The following is a 19,366-nucleotide window of genomic DNA, read 5'->3' as shown; positions in this document are numbered from 1 at the left end:
CCTTACGGGAAGTAAGGAAAAACTGTTTTTGTCAAGGTCGGTTGCTGTGATGCTCATAAGCTGCTTACCACAGTGTCCTTGGTACGTAGTGACATCAATAGGTGTTGGCCGTGCTTCCTGGGGACAGACCCTGCCACCCCCAGTGTCCCCACCACCTCACCCCAGACAGAAATTCGGCTCATCAAGCCCCGGGCATTGCTCAGGGATGTGTTTAGGTTTGCTATCTGGCTGTTCTTTCAATGTCTTGGATTTAATGTTGGTGGGAGACACTCACGCGGACACTCACACTTTGAAGACGTGCATGGAGATTTGTGGCATCCTGACCCTTTGGTGTGAAACAGCTAGAAGGAGCTGGGGAAGAGGCTGGAGCTGGGAAGCTAGTGACTTCTGGGGCTTGGCTCTCTGGTTCAAAGTAGAGGACGTTTCTCCTGGAGGACATGGGGGCTGCAGGACATTTAGCCCTGGATGTGATGTCTGGAGCTTGGGTCCCTCTGTAACCATCCACCCGTCCACCCATCCATCTATCCCTCCATCCATTTCATAAATGAGCCCCAAGCACTGATTGTGTCTGGCACCCGGGACCCAGCGGTGGCACAACAGACGCCATCCCTGTCCTCACAGAGCTGACGTTCCATGCAGGATGGAGAAGAAGCCAATGTGCTGTGAGCACCTACTACACGCTGGAGATTCCTCCTACGTGATTTTCATGCTCACAACCAGCCAAGGTTGGTTTTGCTGCCGCATTTTCCAGATACCAACATGTGAGGCTCAGAGGCGAAGTCAACTGCCCAAGCTCACCAGCTCTGGGTTGGTCTCACTGGACTTTAGACTCGGCCCATGTGATTCTCCTGCGACCCGTACCTGTCTGTGGAAGGGACAGTCCAACGTGGAGGCTGTCATTCTTCCACCCCTGTGGTGACCTGATTTCTGATCTGAGCCTCCTCGAGGACAGGACCTGTGTCTTCTCCATCCTGGTTCATCCCCACGGATCCCACATGTTGTCTAAATAGCAGCAAGGCCAGAGCATAGGGGTGTCAAACAGAACCAATTCCAGCATCTACACCCTTTTGGGCACCGATTGAACCACCTCTCCGGGAAGCCTGCCCTGATTGCCCCAGTCACGGGGACCTCATTTTCCCCTCTTTGATCCCAAAGAGCCCAGACGGTGGCATCATCTGTACCACTTTCTTCCTCCTCTTCCCCTCCCTCCTCCTCCTCCTCTAATATTAATCAAATATTAATCAGTCTTATACTTAATTGAAATGTGCAGCAGTGGAGGGTATAGTCTCTGCGTTAGGAGACTCTGGGCTTGGACCCCAGCTCTGTCACCAGATAGATGGCCTTAAGCATGTCCTTTTACTGCGCTGAGCTCCAGTTTCTTCAGTCTCTAATAGCAGAGGGTTATCCTAAGGATTCAGTACAGACACAATGTTGATCGTTCTTCCATCGTAACTATTAATGAGGAGAGTTGGGGAGACTTTAGAGTCCGCCCCTCCTAGTAGAGCTTCTGAGGACTTGATACGAACAGAGGAAGAGCTGTGAATAGTGGCCGAACTCCTTATTTTATTTACCATCAGAGGAACTTGGCAAGAACGCATATCGCATATTTGCCGTGGAAAGGGACCGAGGCCATGTGAGACGTGTGTCCCAACCTTCTCTCCTGAGCCCCGGGACTCCGTGACACTCTGCAACTTGGGGCACCGACCTCAGGGTCCTAAGAACTTTTGGGTGGATCTTGTTACCACCCCTCTGGCCTTCGTGCTCCTGCCGGTCCACGTGTCTGAGAGGCCCCATGCGTTAGACAGATGTATCAATAATCCAGGTACATCTTCCAGGTAAGTTTTTGGTTTTTAATGGATGTTGAGCATTTGTTCTCATTAAGGACCCGGGAAACGTGAGCTCCGGTGCTGGAGCGTTCAGCTTCCACAAAACGCCGTGAGCGCTAAAATTTGCTTCTTTTTGATTCAGTCTCTTGCTAGCTTGAAGGACTGGATTTTATAACAGGTCAATTTCAGACCATTTGATATTGATATATGAAGATCCTTAGGGATTATTGAATGCATTTTTCATCCAGCTGCGATAGTATCATATAAGGAAAATGGGATTGACTGTTAAGTACAAATTGAAAAAGACATGGTCATTTAAGATAACTCCTTATCTGTATACAAGGAAATAGTATCAGGGAAATAGACCACCAGTTGACAGAAATAAATTTCACCTTGGGTTCCTCCTCCACACGCCTCCTCAACTGCTGTTCATACTTGCCTGGGATTATTCAATTATTCTGAGAGCCCTTTCTTGGGGCCCCTGTTAGGGGATGCGTCTGCAGGGAGAAGAAAATTCTCTGCTGCTTTATTCTGGAAGGAAGGATTGAGTAGGAGGAGCTGGGACCATTAATGGGGGAACTTTTGGGGAGTTTGGAATGGGGCAGCTCCAGCCTGGAAATGGCAGGTGTCCCTCGCAGAGCCCCCGACAGCTGGTTAAGAGCAGGTGAAGATCTGAGAACAATAGTTTGCATCCACCAGGCTCACTCACGTGACCTCGGCTGCACATGCTCCCACCGCTGGAGTGGTCCTAGCCAGGCAGGCCTCCTGTCCAGGTGATATCCAGCCCTGCTGAGGGGCCTGTGGCCTGGGTGACAGGCTGGAGATTTCCATTCTCAGTGCAGTAGACCACTCTTCATGCCCGCATCTCTTTGACATGATACAGTTCACGTGATCTTTTGGGAGCAACATATTTGTCCACCCATTTCGGTCAAGGAGGTAGACTAACTAGTTGAAGCCAACACAGGTCCTGCCTGGCTCCAAGGCCTGTACTCTTCTTGACTTTAACATGAGCAGTGTGGGTTTGAAGGCCACTCAGAAAACTCTCCAGATTCCCAAATATCCTCTTCACTGGTTGGCAGAGCAGTTGGGAATGTGTGTCCAGTCGCCCAGAGAGGCACAGCATGTACATCTGTTTCTGCTCCGTGCAGCCTTCCCTTCTCCAATGCCTGGGACAGAGGGTAGAGGAAAGAGGCTGCTTCTCCTTCCTGCTCAGGTAAGTCCACCTGTAGGGAGGTCAGCTGGGGTATGTGTGCTGTGCTTGCACCCTCCCAGCCTGTGGACTCCTGTGGAGGACAAGTCTTGGGACAGGTGTCTGCCTTGGTCCTCAGTGAGCAGGGGTCATGTCCCAGCCTAGCTCTCTACCCACCTCTGTGTGAAATCAGAATTTCCCTCTGATTCCACAGAGAAAAGGGCTTTCATAGCCCCAAAGCAAGATGGGCGATCTGGGGCTTAAAAGTGATGGCCCCCTCTAAGGCACCCTGAGGACCTAGTATGTGCCAGATGAGCCTTGCCCAGGAGACTCTGAGAAAGGTGTGATGAAAGTGGGACCAGTCCCTTCACAGGCATGATTTTGTTAGAACTCACAGCAAGCTAAGCATCGTCACCTCCATTTTATAATTGAAGAAACTGAGGCTCAGAGATAGGAAGTAATTTGAACCAATCACACAGATAAGTTAGTGGGGGGAGATAAGAATTTGAATCTGTGTTTGTTCAACTCCAAAAGATTTTATTTATCCATTCATCCATCCATCCATCCACCCATCTGTGTGTCCATCCATCCATCCATCCATCCATCCATCCATCCATCCATTCATCCATCCATTTGTGTGTCCATCCATTCATCCATGTGTCCATCTATCCATTCATTCATCCACCCATCCATATGTCCATCCATCCATTCATCCATCCATCCATGTGTCCATCCGTCCATCCATCCACGTGTCCATCCATCCGTCCATCCATTTAACTATCCATCTGTCCTTCCTCCTTTCCTCTTTTCCTTACTCCCGTATAACTTCCTTTCCTTCCTTCCTTCCTTCCTTCCTTCCATCCTTCCTTCCTTCCTTCCTTCCTTCCTTCCTTCTTCCTTCCTTTTCTCCTTCTTTTCTTCTTTCTCCCTTGCTGTCCCTCCCTCTCTCCTTCCTTCCCATCCATCCATCCATCCATCCATCCATCCATCCATCCAATGTAATCAAGCATGTGCCAGACAATAACCATTCTTATAATGAATGATGCCCTAGGGGTCAATGAGTGATGCCCCAGAACTGTTCCCAAGGCCACCATGTCTGGAGTCTGACCATCAGTCATCATGATTGACCACTTGGATCATGTTGAATGCCATAGTTTAAGCTTGCCAGGAGGAGGCAGGAAGCAACAAGTTAGGGGTTTCTCTTACTCAGCAGGGGGACTCAATTTGGACATCAGAGCCTTTACAGGGAAGATGGTGTATGTGGGAAGTGGGGTGGGGAGTTGCTGGCATACGGAGTTCATTTTCCCCAGGAACCCACAGGTAAATCCTCTCCATGTCCTGTAATTCCAGCCCAGCAGTCAATACATGTGGGGCCCTGAGTCGATTCTTTCCAAGACCCATTGAATCACAGCACTTGATTCTCTTGTTCTAATAAAATGCAGCCTCCCTCATGGACTAGACTAAATGAACAAGTCCATAGAGATTTTTAGGTTCTCTCTCTCTGCCTTTTCACTCAGGCAGGGTCTGAACTACTGGCTGGTAGAGTGACATGCTCTCTGGAGGCTGCATGTATCCCTGGCAGGAGCTGCTACAGGCTTGATGGTTCCGAGGGCTCTGGGTCCAAGTCTTGCCAGTGGCACTGGGGCAAGGCTCCGTCAGTCTTGGATCAGAAATAAAAACCTTGTTCCTAATCCTTCTAAGCAGGGACTTAGTTTCCCTCAAGCAGAATAGCTAAGGGATATTCCATGCTTCTGTAGGCCCCCAAAGCATGGTGCTTGCATTCCAGAAATTCACAATCTAGAGGGGAGGATGGATGTGCGGGCAGCTGTGATTCATAACCATGTGGTGCAAGAGTATTAAAAGAAGCAATACTGGATTAGTTTCTTGTTGCTGCTGTAACAAAGTACCATGGACCTGATGGCTTAAGACACAGAAATTGATTGTCTCCCAGTTCTGGAGGCCAGAAGTCCAAAATCAAAGTGTCACTCAGAACGTGCTCCCTCCGAGGGCTCTAAGGGTGGATCCCTCCTTGCCTCTTCTAGCTTCTGGTGGCTCTGGGTGTTTCCTAGCTGTGGCCATGTCGCTCTAATTCCCACCTCTGTCTTCATGTGGCTTTGGCCTCACGAAAGGTTTTTTGTCCTAGGCCTAGTATTAGATGCTTTATGTTCTTTGTCCCCATGGATCAGCAAAGACACCTGTGGGGTGGTGGTGTGGTACCCATTACACAGAGGAGAAGAGTGAGGCCCAATCTACAGCAGAGCCTCCACTGTAGTGTCCCAGAACCTCATGGCAGCAGCCCACAGCCTGGGGTTGAGGATGAGGAGGAAGTGCCTCATGTGCATTGGAAGGCCTGCTTGGAAAGACTCACACTTGGTACCATTGGGTGGGGTTGTCTCCAGGGAGGAATCAAAGATGAGCTCCGGGTGGACGGTGTAACCTGAGTGACCATCTTCATGTTACAGATGGGGAAACTGAGGCATTCGGAGGGGAAGTGACATGGTGCCAGCTTTTGCTGCTCCTCCTGCCTAGACTCTTCCTTGTCTGGGTACCTGCCCGGTCATCTTCCTCACCTCCTGTCTGATTCTGCCAACTTTCTCAGCACCGCTTCCTCTGACCGCCTTCTTTTTAATTGCTACCCCCAGCCCCAGTGCTGCCCAGTGTCCTTCCCTGCTTTATTTTGCTCAATTGCACCTTTCACCGACTGCCATATAACTTACTTATGCATTGTCTGCCTCCTCCAACCAGAATATAAACTTGGTGGAAGCAGAAAGATTTATTATCTTTTTTGCTCACTGCTCAATATCCAGCACCAGCTTGGCATCTAGTAGGACCTCAATAAATCTTCTTTCCATCTATGACAAAAATAAGTTTTTGGATTTTATTTTTTTAAGATTATTTATTTATTCATGAGAGACAGAGAGAGAGAGAGAGAGGGCAGAGACACAGGCAGAGGGAGAAGCAGGCTCCATGCAGGGAGCCCGATGTGGGATCTGATTCCGGGACTCCAGGATCAGGCCCTGGGCTGAAGGCGGTGCTAAACCGCTGAGCCACCTGGGCTGCTCTCACCCATGGATTTTACTTATAATCAAGAGGCCACATAGGAGAGTGGTTAGGGGGACAGGCTTAGGGTCAAGTAGACATTAGTCAAATTCCAGCTGTGCCATGTATCAGCCAGGCGTCCTGGGCAAATGACTCAAATTCTCTGTGCCTTGGTGTTCTCATCTGTGCAATGGGGATGCTAGCTGTGCCTGCCTCGTGAGGATGTGCTGAGGACTGATGAGCTGCCTCCTTCAGAGGGCACTTAACATGTGGCGAATACATTAGGTGCTCAATCAATGCTAGACTTTAATATTGCCGATGAATCAGAGATCCTTGGAATTTCAGTGAAGAGCTTGGAAGATCACCTGCTCTGACTTCCTCTCGCAAATGGGGAAACTGAGGCATATTCCATAGCCTAGGAGGGCGGGTGCTTTGCTCTTCCCTCTCAGTTAAGAGTCTGGGCCTCTGGGGATTCTTGTAGCCTGTGGGATGGAGTTGAAGCTCCCAGCAGGCCTCTGCCACAGAGAGAGGGGTGGAGAACTCTGTCCTGGGCTGTGAGGGGTGAACACACCCTGGATTGGGCAGGTGGCCTTCCCCCCAGGAGGGATGCTTGGGCAAAGGCTGACCTGGTGCTCTCCGAATGACCTGAGGCCTGGGTGGTAGGGCTCAAGTGTCCAGGGAGGCCACCGGCGTCCAGTATATCAACAGAGGGAATGTAATACAAGGATCTCTTCCCCGGGGCCAGGGCTGCCTGACGGGAGCCACGCAGGAGGTGCAGCGGCCTTCACCCCTGCTTCGGCCTCCGGTCTCCCACCAGCCCCTCCCCCTGGCTGGCCCTGTTGAGGGCGAGGCAGCTGGAGAACCAGGGCCGGTCTGTATGGTGCAGAGCAGGCTGGGGAAACGCAGGGAGGTGGCGGGAGGATTCCACCCCGCACCAGCATCCCTGGACTGTGACCGCTTGGGGATATCCCTGGCTGCTGTTGTGACTGTCCTCGGGACACCTGGGAGGTCCGGGCTGCCAGCAGCAGCAGGGCTGGACAAGAGGCTGGTGGCTGGGAGCTGTTAGAGGCTGGGGAGGCCTTGTGTGCGTGAATGATACCTCACATGCTCTGGGCCCTACAGCCTCCCCAGGGAGGTTGCAGGGATGTTTGCCCTGTCCTGTCTGTGCCCTCCTGGGAGTCCTCCCACTGCAGACAGCGATCCTTTAGAAGTGTTTGAGAGCTTGGCCACTGCCCACCCCCCCCCAAACCCATGTGGTTCCTCCTCCCTGCCTTGAGAAGGAGAGCCGGACTCCTCACTCCTGGCAACCCTCGCCTCTCAGGACCCATTAGGTCCCTTTGACCCATCTGACCTCAGGTCCTGCATTGCTGCGCTCACCGCACCCCCATCCCGACATTGGTCTCTACCCCACAAACCTACTGAGTTTGTCTGCATCTCAGGGCCTTTGTGCATGCCATCCCCCCCTTTGTGCATGCACTCCCCCACCCCTAACGTCCTTCCTCAGACCTTCACAAGACTGTGTCCTGCTCAAACTTCCCCTTTTCAGAGAGTAGGCCCTCCCCTGCACCCCACCAGTCCTGCTCTGTCACCTTGTTTTACTGCAAAATATTCTCCTTTATGTGTTTCCTCGTTTAACATTCAACCTCACCCCTGGAGAGGGAGCTGGGGTCCTTCTGGCATCTGGAAGAGCATCCCGCATGGAAGTGCTCAGTGAGTACCGATGACATGACTGAGTGCCTTCTCACTTGCTGACACAGGTCAAAGAAGGAGAAGGGCCATGGGACACTCAGCGGCGCAGTGAGCCCACAGCAGAGTCCCGTGGAGGAGACCGGCGCCCCAGTCCCAGCATGTTGGGCGCTGCTCCTCCTGCCCCTGTTCTGAGGGGTCCCACACCCTGCCAGCCTCAGCACAGCCCCCTTGAGTAGTGGGGCTGGACTAGGGTGGGAAGGGTCTGACTTTATGGGCCTGTGGTAGGGGGACAGAGCACGGCAGTAGGCACCCAGGTAGACAGACACCGCAGTACGTGGCCGCGGTGTGGCCAGGGCGTGGTCCAGCTGCTAGGGGGGGCGGAGACAGAGTCCAGCCCTCCCGGACTTTGCTGCGGCCCCTGCCCCGGGCCTGGTGTGTCTTGCCCACCCCCTCCCTGCCTGGAACCCTCACAGGGTCCAGGGGATGACTCAGCACAACAGCCAAGGGACAAAAAGGGTCTCACCTTTTGGAGCCCACATAGATAAAGTCTGGAAACCCAAGGCTGGCTTGGCCCCCAGTGACACCTCCCAGGATCTGCAGATTCCGGGACAGGAGATCCCCGAGGGGTCCTACAGCCCCTGGGTTTCCAAACTGTGGGTGCCCCTGGGAGACAGAGAAGAAGCTGCTGGCCATGACCCCAGTTCAACAAGAGCACCCCCAAATCCACCTGGCACACATCTCGGGCTGCACAACGTTCTATTTGTCAAATGGGCTCTGCGGTTTTAATTTTTATTTTTTTAATCAGGCTTTTTATTTGGAGATACTTACAGATTCGTATGTCGTTGAATGAAAGAATTTAGAGAGATCCCACAGAGCTTCCCCCACTTTCCCCCAGTGATGACCCCGAGACGAGATTCAATATTAACATACGACATGTAATGACCCAGAAACTGGCATGGACACGGTCAACATCAGGAGCATCTCCATCAGCACAGGGACCCTCCCACTGGCCTTTCATAGCCTCACCCACTTCCGCTCGCCCCAGTTTCTCCTTGACCCTTGACACCTGTCCCCCATCCTCCCCCACTCATCTACACTTCTTTAATTTCATCACTTGGACAGTCGTATGTAAATGGAATCATACAGTATGGAACTTCCTGGGACTTGCTCTTCTGACTCCACACAGTTCCCTAAAGAGTCATCCAGGTGGTGCGGATCCATAGCTTGCTCCTTGCCCCTGCTGTGTAGTATTCTGTGGGATGGATGAGCCACACTGTGTGGATCCACTCACCTGTGGAAGGACATCTGGGCGGTTTCCAGTTTGGGGCTGTTACCAATAAAGCTGCTGTGAACATTCACGTACAGGTTTTTGTGAGAACATAAGTCTTCATTTCTCCGAGTCAAATGCCCAGGAGTGTGATTACTGGGTTGTACGGTAGAGTGTTTACTTTTTGAAGAAATTGCCAGCCTGTTTTTCCCATTTTATATTCCCACTGGCATTGTATGAATGATCTAGTTCCTCCTCGCCCTCATCAGCAATTGGTTGTGTCACTATTTTTAATTGTAGCCCTTCTGGTAGGTGAGCGGCACTGTCTCATTGCAGTTTTCACCGGCGTCCCACTGATGGCTAGTGATCCCCTGCTCCGTGCTTAATGACAGTGGCTTTGTATCACCGGCCCATTTCACAGATGAAAGAAGCTGAGGCCCGTGGGTTGAAACAGGTTTGTTCAGCTACAGCTGGATCCCTGCTCTTGGTCACAAGCTCTTCTGAGAAAAGGGAGGCAAAGAAGCTCTTTAAAAACGATGCTTTTTTATGAAAGTGTGGAAGGCATGATTTTGATACCCTGACAGGTGTATGCTTTCTGTGATACGTCTTGCCTGTTTGGAGAGCTGGCTTCAAGGTGTCTATGAGCGATGCGTTGTCACAGCAGAACTTTGCAGCATGGCCATCAGACCATGGGACACACCCTCTTTACGGACCTGGGGCTCCTGTAAGTAAGCTGCCCTGAGTACAACAACAGCAAGGTCCAGCCAGCAAGGGGGCCACAGGATGCTGACTCCCCGAAGGGACAAAGTAGACACACCCCCAGGCTACCGCAGAATCCTTAATCCCGCCAGGCCAAGCCCAAGGGTCAGAGTTCAAGGCCCCCTCTCCACCCGCCAGGGCCTCAGCCCAGCTCCCTCACCCTCTGCTTCCTACCTTGCAACTATCTGCTCCTCACAAAACCTCTCTTCCCCTCCTCGGCTTTCCAGATCTCTTCGTGTGTCTTATTTTATCTTATTTTATTTTTGGAGAAAGCTGCATCGAGGAGACCCGGGAGGAGGAGGGAAACACAGCATCTGCGAAGGAAGGGCGGCTGCAAAGACAACACGCAAAATTTTTTTTTTTAAGCTGTGGTAATAAATGCTATTCAAAAAAAAAAAAAAAAGAATGAAAGAAAGAAAGAAAGAAAAGAAAAAAAAAGAGAAAAAGAAAAACCCACCCCACAATCTCTGAAAAACACAGCCCATTGAAATGACAAGCCGAAAATCATTTGCTAAGCGCGAAACGGGTCCCTTTGTCACCCAATTCTTCTGTTGACAGTTACCTTTCAATCCCACAATTGTGCAGAAAGGGCTGATTTTTATTCAATGTTCTATTCACTCTGCGTATTAATGAAAAGGGGGGAGGAAAAAAAAACTTGTAAGAATGGTGTTTAGGAGGCTGATAGACAAGCCGTCTGGATTCCCCAGCCGAGCCCTCTTATCAGTGGCCCACAGTGGGGCTGGCGCGGCCGCCTCGTCCCGGCTCAACTTGGCGCACCCACCTGGTCTCTCGGCCCTGCCATTGAAACCCTGGGGTTGATTGATTGATTGATTGATTATTATTATTATTATTTTTACCAAAAGTCTTGATGATCTCGTCTCCTTACCAGGAAAGGGGACAGACACAGGTCATGACTTAACCCCTAATTCATGCACGCGCGCACACATTAACGCAGCACCTGCTGTGTATCAGCAAACCGGGGGTTTTGCTCCTGTTAGGGGTCAGGTGTTCGAAACATCGGCATGAGTCCCACTGGCTCCGGGGAGACTGTGTGCCCCAAATCATTTTCTCTAGGTATCCCCAAGGTGGAGGGGCCTCGGCGCCATACGGGCCCATTTTCATACTCGTGTTTTGGCATCTCAGCAAGGAGCCTGTCCTGGGTGTCACACTCCTGCTCCTGGTGTGTGCCAGGATGTCGGAGGCTGGACAAAGTGACACCCCTGTCCCCCACCGCCTGGGGTCGGTTCTGTTCAGAGGCAGTGTGGGATCATGTCTGTGCTGAAGGTGGGGCCCCAACAGGGCCTCCAGTCTCTCCTCTGCCACTCACTGCCTCCGGGGGTGGGGGTTGGGGCACATCCATTTGTCTCTCTGAGCCTCAGGCTCGTGGACTGTCACGTGGAGACAGTGGCATCACTGTAGTGGAGTGGCCCTCGGAGGATGTCACAGGCTGAGTATTGAAGCCCTGACCTCCAATGTGATGGGATTGGGGGCTTTGGGGAGGTCATTAGGGTCATGAAGGCAGGGCTATGGTCTGATGGGATTAGTGCCTTTCCAGAAGAGACACCAGGGACCCCTCTACCCCCTGCCACGTGAGGACGCCGCGAGAAGGCTGCCACGTGCAGGAGCAGGAAGGGGGCTCTCACCAGAGCCGGACCCCACTGGCACCTGCTCCCCGACTTCCAGACTCCAGAATTGTGGGAAGGGAAAAGGCTGCTGTTTAAACCCCCAGTCCATGGTGTTCTGAGATGGCAGCGTGAGCAGACTAAGACAGAGGGAAAAAGGGAGCTTCTACGAGCCCAGGTCCCTGGCCCACCTTTCCCTCCCCCCTTCCCTCCCTCCTGCTCTTCCTTTCCTTGTTTCCTTTCATGGATTCCAGAATTCCAAGAGGGGTTCTGTGCTGGAACGGGGTGGAGGGAGGGCTCAGGAAAGCAGAGAAGAGCTGTGTTTGTGACAACGAGACCCACTGCCTGGCTGGGTGGTGAGCTCCCCGGCATGGCGGGGCCGTTAGCAGAAGCCAGATGACAACCTGGTGCGGTCGTTGTGGTGAGGTGGGGGTGCACCGTACGGTTTGGGGGGGACCTGTACCTGCCTGCCGGGCTTACTTGCCAAGCCTGTTTGTCTTCCACCCGCCACACCCAGGTAGCTTCATTTTGCCTCTAGCACCAAGGCACACCCATGGGCCATTCTAGAATCCTCTTCTTCCCTCCACCTCACACCCAGTCCTGGAGTCGTCCTGACAACTCTACCGTCAGAGCATCCCGAGCCTCTGTCACCCTCCCACGTGGCACCTGCAGTGGCCCTTTCTCTGGGCTCCCTGCTTCTCCTGTGGCCCCTCTTAGCAGGGGGAAGCCATGAACCCATTTGTAGGATCTCCCCAGGTCTGCTCAGAACTCCCCAAGGGCTCCCTTCATGAGGCCCTCTTCCCCCAGCCCAGGAACTCACAGGGCTACTCCTCTCCACCCAGCTTCCTGCCATAGCACCACTTCCTCCGAGAGGCCTTCCCTGACCTTCCCTGTCCTTCGACCTCAGCTCGACCCGACCCCTCCCTCAGCTTTATTTTTCTCCTCACCACACGTTCCCACTTTCTATGGCATCATGTACTTGTTCGATTAGTCACTGAGTGCCTCCCACGCTGGCCTGAGAGCTCCTGAGAGTAGGAGCTGGCTACTCCCCCTGGCTCAGGTGATGTCCTCAGGTGCATAAAGGGAGTCGCACACGGCCTCTGGGCCTGTAGAGGGATGCTCCCTGGGCCTTATCCTAAGGCTTGTCTCTACTGCCCTCCTGACTCAGAATCGTGGGGTTATCATAGTCCCCCTTCATGCTGAAATCAGCACGTGCTGGGTGGCGATGACCTGTGACACCCGCCTCTCATCCTGATCATGCATTTGGCCACTCAATAAACATTTATTGTCACCTGCCAGGTAATGTGCAAATGTTGGGGACCCAGCCACGAAAAAGATGGGCACGGAGCTGACATTTTTAATGGGGAGACTGAGGTGGGAAAAAGTGAATTAATATAAGTGATGCCAGGAAATATGAAGGAATAGGGGGCAGGGTAAGGGGTCGTGGGTGGTGTCCTTGTAGGGGGGGCCGTCAGGGAGGACTTCTGGGAGCTGGCAAGGGCAATGAAGTCCTCAGTGACATGCTGCACTGTCAGGGGACAGGTGGGGGCACTGGTGAGGCCAGGCTTTGCAGGTCTGAGGCACTTGAAAGAGCCTCAGATAGGTTCTAAGGAAAGGACTTAGCGGGTCTGAGTGTGTGCCTAGGGAATGGTGAGCGATGAAGGAATGAGCGACTTGAATGAGTTGGGAAGTGAGCATCCTCTACACCGTGGCCCACGGGGCTCCATTGTCCAGCCCCCTTTTATTCACTGCTCCTCAAACTGCCCCATGGCAGGTGATCCTCCCTGAAAGACAGACAGCACCCCTACACTCTTAGACTCTCTGCCGTATCCTGGGGCCTCGCCCACCCACCACAGAGTTTGGCCACAGTGGTGCACAACCTCGGGGAGCCAAGCAGGGGAACCCTCCCCAGATACAATGAGGTGCGCACCCTCCGGCCTCCTTGGGAGGCAGCAATAATCGGGACAGGCGTCTGTATTTCAGGTTCCACAAGGCCCCCTCCCCTCCCCTCCTCCACTGTGATCGCTGACACCACGGATTTTAATATATTCTCACTGGCGGAGCTATTTGCATTCAGACGCAATTGTGAAGCAAGACCCTGGCTCCTCAGAGCGGGCCCCCGGGATCAGGATTGGGATGAGGAGGAGGAGGATCTGCTACGTTCTTAGGCTGGGGGCTGGGGGTCAGGGGCCTTTGAGGCTGGGCAGAGTGGTCCGGGATAGGCTGAGCCCCATACCTACGGGGTACCAGAGCACCCGCCCTCCCTGCCCAGGCCCAGCTGCCACGGCTCTGGCTTGTTTTGTTCCTTCTGGGGGTAGAAATGGGGTCAGGCAGTGTTCTCTACTATGTGTCAGGCACTGTGCTTGTCTCTGGGTCTTGGTCCTTGAGACCTTACATGGGGGCCCCAGACAAGAATGAGTCAATTAAGTAAACAAGATAATAACACACTGGGATGAATGCAGCAAGGGAAACCAAATGGGCGGAGACACATTCCTTGGGGTGTTTTTTTTCTAGATTGAGTGGTCAGGGAAGGTGAAGTGGATGGATTGCACAAATGTGCCCAGCCTTTCACACCTCCCTGTCGCCACGGCCCCTTGCAATGGGCCTTCCCAGCTCACCCCGTCAAGAGGTAGACACTATTTCCCTTCCACTTCTTGGATCTGTGACCGACTTTGGACAATAGGATGTGATGTAGGTGATGCAGGGCCAGCTCCTGCCCCGAGTCTCAAGAGACCTTGCAGACTTCTGCTACCACCTTGGGAATATAAGCCCAGGCTTGCCTGCTGGAGGACAAGAGACACGCGGAACAGGGATGAGCATCACAGTCAAGGCCAAGCTGGACCAGCCAGCACCCAGCTGCTCTGCCAGTGGGCCTCACATGCAGAAGTCAGTAGAACTGTGGGCTTGTGAGCTAGACAAATGCCTATGCCTTGGGCCATGAAGTTTTGAGATGCTTTGTTACGCAGCGGTAGCTAACTGATACAGCAGGTCAGTGTGATCAGGTGACATGTCATCAGAGACCCAAAGGATGAGAACAATTGTAGTGGTGAGGAAGCTGCAGGAGGAGGATTCTAGGAGGCGGGTACAGCTAGCACAAAGGCCCTGAGGTGGGAGATGTGGAGGCTTATTTCAAGGACAGAAAGGAGGCTGACATGGCAAATAAAGAGAGGAGAAGGGGATATGGGGGAGAGACAGGGCTGGGGCTTAGGCACAGGGGCCGCCGTAGGTCCTCCTGGTGTTTGAAGAGCAGCAGTCATGGATCCTAGGAGTCTAGAGGCAGGAGCATGAACTGGATGGCTGGTGTGGCTGCTTGTTTTAATAACATGGACGGTAAGAGGCAGGAGTAGGAGAAGGGGTGGCATTTCATAGGAGTGTGGACGTGGCCTGAGGGGGCTTTGAGAACAGGTGTCCATTGTGTGTGTGTGCAGAAGAGGGGAAGGCGCAAGGAGACACACAGGAATGGGCCGCCACAGAGGCTGGGTTTGAAGCGCCAGAGCCCATACCGAAGGACTTGCTTCTAGCCGCCATCTCCACTGCAGGGGACGGTGGGGGACTGCGGGAGACGGCAGGGGTGGGGAGCACCTTTTAGCTCATTGCCTTTCTACGCTGAGAATAGTTCCTTCTGGCATTGGTTTGGGCTTTTCCTTTGCTGGGGTGATTTCTCCCGGTTGTCTCCTGCCCTACAATTGAGTGCCGGGAGCTTGGAAAATGGGTTGGGGGTGCCACGGGGAATGAAAGGGAAGGTGTAAGAGGAAGAGGGACTGCCCCGGGAAGCAGGTGCCTTCTCTGCCTCACATCACATGACCCTACCCCCATCTAGTTGCAGGACAGCTCCAGGCACTACAGCAACACCTCACCTGAGCCCCGACATCGCTCCCTCCTCTGCCTGGCACCGTGGGATGCCATCAATAAGTGCATCGTGGATAAGTGTCTCAGCCTCCCACCCTTTGGAGGGATAGTCCTGAGCTGTATTTCAGCACAGGACGGAGCCCCAGGTGCTGTTTCCCCAGCAGGACAGAGCCCCAGGTGCCCACACAGCAATCCCCAGCATCACCCCCTCTCCTGGTTGTCCCTTCTTCCCTCTCATTCTCTGCTCCCTTGTCACTCTTTCGCAGGACCCTCTCCCCATTGTCCACCTGCTTTCTTGGGAACTGGGACGGATCAGGTGGGGGCTTACCTGGAATACCCAGAGGGGCATCCTCCTGAAGCTGCAGGAGGTGTCCAATTGAGGGCTGGGCATAAGCCGCCGACCCAGGGTGGCTGTGACACTCGTTCCTCCACATGGCTCCTGTTCTGAGAACACTGATGGAGGAAGGAGCCCACAGGGGGGAGGAGGCTGACGACTCCGGGTCATCGCACTTTACAGTATATAAAGCCTTTTCCCTGCCATCGGTCCTTTGCAGGTCACAACAACCTGGGGACATCAGCCAAGAAGGCACAGTGCTCCCCATCTACAGATGAGGGCAAAGGGACGCAGAGAGGGGCAGTGGGGGTGCTCAGGGCTGTGTGGAAAAATGCCCGGGGCTGCATATGTCCTTTTGCAGAAGCTTTCTGCAAATGTAAGCAAATACTTCAAAAAATTATCCATGTGCTGCTTTTCACACGAATTCCACCTCCACCATACACAACCCATCTTTTTCACGTGTTCAGTTTATACGGCTGCATCGTATTCCTCGGTGTGGCTATCCCACCATTCCTTCATCTAATCTCCTACCAGTGGCTCTCTAGAGTGTTCCCCGTGGTTTTCCCTCATTGCTTAAAGACTTCATTGAATAACCTAATACATCTATCTGCATCTAGGGGGGACATTCTACAGCATAAATTCCTAAATCTGAAAATGTCCATTTATTTTATTGACAGACTTTATCACCAGAAGAACATGACAGCGGCCTGGCTGACTCTTCATCATTTTTAAGATGTGACGACAGTCACCTCCTCCAGGAAGCCTTCTCAGACTTTCCGGCCGTGTCAGGAGCCTTGTCTGGACCCCTGCCTCTGCGCTGGGCATGTGGCATGCTGTATGACACTGGTCTATTTCTTCTCTGTCCCCGTCTTCAGACTGGGAGCTCCCTGAGACCAACCTCTGTGATTAAACCAGTCTTCGGGCCTATTCAGGCTTCAGCGCAGGGCTCGGGGCTGAGTAAATACCAATCCCCTTTGCGCATGCCTCCCAGAGCTGGGGCCTCCAGGGCGGGCAGCCTCTACTTCCACCTTGCCCCCTTGCCCTGGGGATAAGGCCCAGGCGTGGCCTCTGCTCCCAACACCTGCAGGCCACTCCGTGCAGGCCCTGAGCCCCTTCTCCTAGCCGCTGGGGCCTCCGCTCTCTCCCTTGAACAAATAATAATTGTTAGAAAAAGGCCTGTGGATAAATTATTATCGTGACCCTCATTCCAGTGCAGAAAACTTTTGCTAGCTGCCAAGCGAAAAGTCAAAATTTGCATTTAAATAGAAAACGTTAGGCGAGCTGAACAGGGAGACCAGTGCCCCCAGAGGCCTCTGGGGGTGGATGGGGGGAGGCCGTCAGTGCACCCCGCCCTGGAACCCCACTTGGGGCAGGGGGGACCGTCGGAGCCTGAGGCCAACTGGTCTTTTCTGTGGTCTGTGCCCCCTCGGGGTTCTGCAGTGTCCGGCCCCGCCGGGGCTGTGCGAGGGCTTGGTGGTCCACACGTGCACCTCTCAGATGCCCTCCCTTCAACTCCCTTTGAACCTCAGTCTCCCTTCCGGGGCCCACAGTGAGCAGATAATCACAAACATTCAGGGCGGGAGGAGACTTCACGGATTGCGTCAAGGAGAACGTTTAGAGCGCAGTTTCTGAGCTACACAGACAAGGCAGCTGGGGACTTGGCTACTTGCTAAGTCACTTAGCCTCTCTGAGCCTCAGTTTCCCTGTTTATAAAGGGCAGGTAAGAAACCTTCATAGCTGCATGTTATTATATAATCAATAGAATTTGGGATCCCTGGGTGGCTCAGCGGTTTGGCGCCTGCCTTTGACCCAGGGCGTGATCCTGGAGTCCCGGGATCGAGTCCCACATCAGGCTCCCTGCATGGAGCCTGCTTCTCCCTCTGCCTGTGTCTCTGCCTCTCTCTCTCTCAGTCTGTGTCTCTCATGAATAAATAAAATAAAATTAAAAAAAAATAGAATTTACTGTAATTAAGAACTGTGGTTGTTTCTGTTGGAATGCTGGAATTCTACTGTGGCATCCTTGGCAAGTGCTTGGATTCCTCCCATGACGGGATGCTCACTTCCAAACAGATCAGTCTGTTCCCTCTATTTTTTTTTAATATTTTATTTATTTATTCTGAGAGACACAGGGAGAGAGGCAGAGACATAGAGGGAGAAGCGGGTTCCCTAAGGGGAGCTCGATTCAGGACTCGATCCCAGAACTCTGGGATCATGCCCTGAGCCGAAGGCAGATGCTCAACCGCTGTGCCACCCAGGTGCCTCCAGACCAGTCTGTTCCATTTGGCACTGGCTTCTCCTTTCCCAAGACCATCCCTGGAATTGTGGGAAGATGTAGGTGCTGCCTTGGCATATTCTCTGACCCTCTTTTCTGGGGACACCCGAAACATCTCTTTACCTGAGGGTCTGCTCAAATACCCAAGAAGGTCACTCCTCTGGGCCACCAGGAAACTGAAAGCAACTTCTCAATCCAGAAAGAAAAGAAATAAATCAATTAAAGCTGATGTGCAGTGAGTAGCCTAGACTCAGAGGGACTAGACCCTGAGTCTCATTTCTACCTGGGTTGTCTGACCCTCAGTTGCCTCCCTGAAGAACGCAGAGGCTGGCACCGATCTCAGGTGGCTGTCTTGAGGATGGCCTGACCTCAGGCAAGTCCAGGGCTCAGCACGGTGGAGTGCATCAGTTGGCACTCATGAAAAGCTCATGACAGCTTGCAGGCCCTCTGAGTATGATTTGCATCAGGCAGGGGACCCTTGGGTGGCTCAGTGGTTGAGCATCTGCCTTCAGTCCAGGGAGTCCTGGAGTCCCAGAATCGAGTCCTGCATCGGGCTCTCTGCATGGAGCCTGCTTTTCCCTCTGTCTCTGCCCCTCTCTCCTCTGTCTTTCATGAATAAATAAATAAAATCTTTTAAAAAAGAAATTGGGGCAGCCCTGGTGGCTCAGAGGTTTAGAACTGCCTTCAGCCCAGGGCGTGATCCTGGAGACCCGGGATCGAGTCTCACATCCGGCTCTTTGCATGGAGCCTGCTTCTCCCTCTGCCTGTGTCTCTGCCTCTCTCTCTCTCTCTGTGTGCGTGTATATGTCTCATGAATAAATAAATAAAATATTTTTAAAAATAAAAAAATAAATTAAAAAAATGCATCAGGCAGGAGTAAGGACTCACTTCAGCAGTTCTATCTTGGGCTCCCAGTCTGTGCCTGGCCTACAGCCTTCTCTCTAAAATGTGATTGAAGCATCTCGGAGAGGACCAGAACTCCTGTCTACGTTGCAACCACGGCAACCATGCTGCCTGGCACAGAGTAGGTGCCTCACACATGTTTGTGTCCAGAGGAATGAGTAAATATATAACTGCTTTGTCCTCTGTCCCTAGGACGGAGCCTGGCACATAGTAGGTGTTCAATAGACCCTTGGTTGGCTGGAAGAGGGAAGCAAGAAGTGCCCAGAGTTCTGTCCAGCAGTGTCAGAAGAGGCATTTGGCCCTGCGTGGGTCCCACATGGGACTTGCCTCAGCTGACATACACCAGCTGCCCCCCTGTGCTCGCTCTGTTGCAGGGAAGAGTGGAGACCTCTGTACTTAAGGACTCACTGATGCTCGGGGAAAAACCAGGCCCGTTGGGAGGACTTGCACCTGACAAGAGTGCAAGAGTGTCCCAGCTGGAGGATACTTAAGATTGGGTGGAGCAGGAGGGCTGAGGGCTGAATCATGGACATCTTCCTGGAGGAGGGGCCCTCTGAGCTGGGCCTGGGCAGGCTGCGGTTTATCACCTACTCTAGGGGCCCCAGGTTTATGAGATC

General features: G+C 52.9%; 1 long non-coding RNA gene across 1 annotated transcript in view; it reads left to right on the top strand.

Annotated features, from left to right (window-relative positions):
* The window catches only part of LOC118352352 (uncharacterized), a 60,753-nt gene extending 42,430 nt beyond the window's left edge, over positions 1-18,323 (top strand). Inside the window, exon 5 of the long non-coding RNA XR_004809307.2 lies at positions 16,252-18,323. This is a non-coding gene — a long non-coding RNA (uncharacterized LOC118352352). The remainder of the gene's footprint in view (positions 1-16,251) is intronic.
* Positions 18,324-19,366: the final 1,043 nt, after the last annotated feature.

This window comes from Canis lupus, chromosome 26 (assembly GCF_003254725.2).
Source record: "Canis lupus dingo isolate Sandy chromosome 26, ASM325472v2, whole genome shotgun sequence".
Taxonomy (NCBI): Eukaryota; Metazoa; Chordata; class Mammalia; order Carnivora; family Canidae; genus Canis; species Canis lupus.
The sequence above is the reverse complement of the archived record's forward strand: the minus strand, read 5'-3'. Positions and strand labels throughout refer to the sequence as shown.